A 3,998-nucleotide genomic window follows, 5' to 3' on the forward strand; every position below is an offset into this window, starting at 1 on the left:
GTAAAACATCCCATCCCGATGTTACATCTATCAGAGCATGACCCACTAAGGAGACTACACTAGACTCCAAGCACTAGCTTCTACTCAATCACTGCTCGTTACCTGAAAAATAGTTGTAAGGGTGAGTTCCTCAATCAATATAATGAGCATTATAAAATATCATGTCATGTTAAGTAATTTAACACATTAATCACCCTAATCACATCACACATTCGGTAACGGCACATCAATTCAAATATCATACTCAATACCAATACAATTCATGCTCATACTCACTATCAACACAAACACACGTATAATATTGGAATACATCCATTCATATTATACGCCATACACATATTATGCAATGAGACTCGATGCATGCGGTACCGACTATTTGTGAACATATAGTTCACCTCATCGATCAAATCCAGATACGGCTACCAAGCTCACTAGTCCCACTCATTTGAGACTTAGTGACTCACTCACTAATTCCTCACCATGGGAATTAGCTACCACCCCAAGGGCTATGATATGCACGCTAATCACCTAGCATGCAAACATCAACAACAATCCACAATACTAACTCACTAATTCCTCACCATGGGAATTAGCTACCACCATAAAGGCCACAATATGCAAGCTAAATCACTTAGTCATGCAAACATCAACAATCATCCACAATGGACATATGCTCACACTCTAAGCCATAAACAGTCCATTCATAATTTCATACATGATAGATACATTCACAACATTATGCATATCATCATACCACATAATCAATCACAGCATTAGCACACTCTACTAATACCTATACTACTCAAAACAACGGGAAATGATCCCTACTCTATCATACATCAGCTAAATTACATTACTCAGCTGAACAACCAAAAACTGCACAACAACCGCACAGAAAAATCACAATCCTGCCCATACGCGTACTACCTAGTCCCATACGCGTATGGCCCGTTGCTCAGCCAATCCCATACGCGTACCACCTATCTCATACGCGTATGCTACGCGTACCACTTCCCCATACGCGTACCAACAGAGGCCAAACCACGTTCAAAACATCATCTTCCTCATCCATACGCGTATTGCCTAGTGCCATACGCGTACCAGACCATCTCATACGCGTATTGCCTAGTGCCATACGCGAATGACCAGAAACCAGATTTCCAGATCTGCTATGGTTTTCTCTGCTACGAGATCTCCCAATTCCAACCTCCTACAGTCTAATTTTTCACAGTATTCGTTCATATCATCTAACACGAATCATACCCTATTCGATTTCACAATTGCTAACATTATTACATCAAATTCCTACGAATTTCCTTCAATTATGATCCAATTTCGTTCATCCAATATTTCACAATTTTCATCATGCATCATTCAAATCAGGGACAAATCAATAGTCTATCACTACCCATTACATGTTATCCAATAATACCCATTAAACGATGATAAACCCCCCTTACCTGAGTTAATCCGGCGAATCTTTAAGCTTCAAGCTCTTCCTCTCTTCAACCCTTGTTCTCTGGCTCTCTTTGCCCTTTTCCACTTTTCTGTCTCCTTTTCCTTTTTCACGTGAAAATAACCCTTTTACCAAATGGGACCTTTTTTTAATTCCAACTTTTATTCCAATAATTATTATTCCAGTAATAATAATTCCAATTATTTAATTAAATTAATAAATATATTATTAACTTAAATTAAATAATTATCTTATTTTATCGGGGTGTTACACGTACGCCTCCCCTCTTTTATCATCCGAAGTTTAAATTATAAAAGATATGTTTGGATGTTGCATTTGATCTACGAAAATAGTTTGATTTTTGGATTGATAGGTTTTAATTTGTCGATGATTTGAGCTTACTCGTTTGTGTTTTAAGTTTGATGACGAAGATTCGAGCAATGTGGCGTACGCCAATTAATCGAATAATCGAAAGATAGTGAGGCGTACGCCTCCTATCCTCTTTTCATCTGAAATATGGAATTAAAAAGGATTTGGAATTTGTAGAAATGTTTTGAAATATTATGATTTGAAGTTTAATCGGGTGACAAGAACTTGCGCAATATGGCGTACGCCAATTATTCAAGTGCTTGAGAAATCATACTGAGCCATAACAGAACTGTTCATAGTGGATTCCGTAAGATCATTTCTGCATGTTTAATGCTTTATTTTAGAAAAAAGAGTTCAAGAAAGTCACAAAAAACATTGCCATTTTTATTTTTGAAAAATGAAAACACAAAAACAGAAAGACAGGGATCACAAAATTGTTTGCAAAACGTCCTTTATTAATGATATCATTGAAAAACATGATGAGGCCCTAGAATGAACCACTATGCCTTGGGCAGAACGTAGGGTTTGTGCAAAATGAAAAACAAAAGAAAATTAATCTGTTTGAAGAGTAACTTGGACCACTTCTTCAGCCGTCCAATTGTTGATCGTCTCCTCTGGTGCACACGGGCGAACCCAGTTGTCTAGATCACAATCACTGTCACAGTCTTCAACACCGGTTGCAAAGACATCACCGTGATTCATCAGCCCAGCGCTGGTGAAGGTACTCAGCCCTTTCTGCTCAATCTGCTTTGCCTGCAGAGGTTGATAACCAATACCGAACTTGTCTTCTTTGACTGGCAAATCCACCATCGTGCCCCAGCCTTCTGACTTACCAGAGTTGACAACCTCCATAGACTGCTTGTAGGATGCAATTGAGGCACTTGGTTTCTTCTGCTCAGCGAAAGCCACCCTCTCAAGAGCAACGGTCTCAAATGCCTGGCATAGAGTCTCATGGATCTCGCCATCCACCCCTACATACTTGAAAGAGGATAGGTGACTCACCAGAATGTCTTCTTCACCACATACGGTCACAATCTGACCGTTCCATACGTACTTCAGCTTCTGGTGGAGAGTCGACGAAACTGCTCCTGCCCCATGTATCCAGGCACGCCCCAATAAACAACTATATGTTGGCTGAATTTCCATCACATAGAAGATAATACTGAACACCTCCGGGCCAATCTTCACTGGCAACGTGACTTCACCAAAAACAGACCGTTTGGATCCATCAAATGCACGAACAATCAGATCGCTCGGAGTAAGGGCAACCCCTTCAACATCAATCTTGCTCAAAGTCTTCTTGGGCAGCACATTCAAAGACGAGCCAGTATCCACCAACACATGTGACAATACTGCGCCTTTGCACTCCATAGTGATATGCAGGGCCTTGTTATGGTTGCGACCTTCAGGTGTCAGATCCAAATCTGTAAACCCTAAACCATGCCTGGTGCTCACATTAGCAATCACCCCCTCTAACTGGTTGACAGAGATCTCCTGAGGCACGTAAGCCAAATTTAACATTTTTAACAAGGCATTACGGTGTGCCTCAGAGCATAGCAACAATGAGAGTATGGAAATCTTGGACGGAGTTTGATTCAACTGATCTACAATCTTGTAGTCACTCTTCTTTATAATCTTCATAAACTCCTCCACATCTTTCTCAAACGAACCCTCAGGCGCTTCCCTCTGTACAGGCTCTTCATCCGCCACAGCTTGTTTACCCTTCGCCTTGGCAAGAACCTCGGCATTGTTATCCCTCAAAGGTTGGGGAGCAAATAGACGACCACTCCTTGTAAAACCTCCAGGTCCCCCAACATTGTCCATAACAGGACCCACAGTCACTGGAGTTCTACTCGGCAAACCAATTGTCACGGGAGACTGATTAACTGGCCTGATCTGACTCTCTGCCCTTCGGTTGTTGCGGTAAGCATTATCATACTTCCACGGCACAACCCTACTACTCTCAACAGCCCTTCTACCAGGAGCAATATTGGTAGTGGGAGCACTGACAGTTACTGGAGCAGAAATGGTAACAGGAGTACCAACAGTTGTAGGTGTACTGACACTTCTCTGGCCACGTCCCTCGGACGGTTTGAAATAAATGGTGACAGTTGACACCACCCCACAATCTTTCATGGCCCGACTAAACTGCAGACATCCCTCATCATTCAGA

The sequence above is a fragment of the Lathyrus oleraceus genome, chromosome 6, assembly GCF_024323335.1.
Source record: "Lathyrus oleraceus cultivar Zhongwan6 chromosome 6, CAAS_Psat_ZW6_1.0, whole genome shotgun sequence".
NCBI classification, from domain to species: Eukaryota; Viridiplantae; Streptophyta; class Magnoliopsida; order Fabales; family Fabaceae; genus Lathyrus; species Lathyrus oleraceus.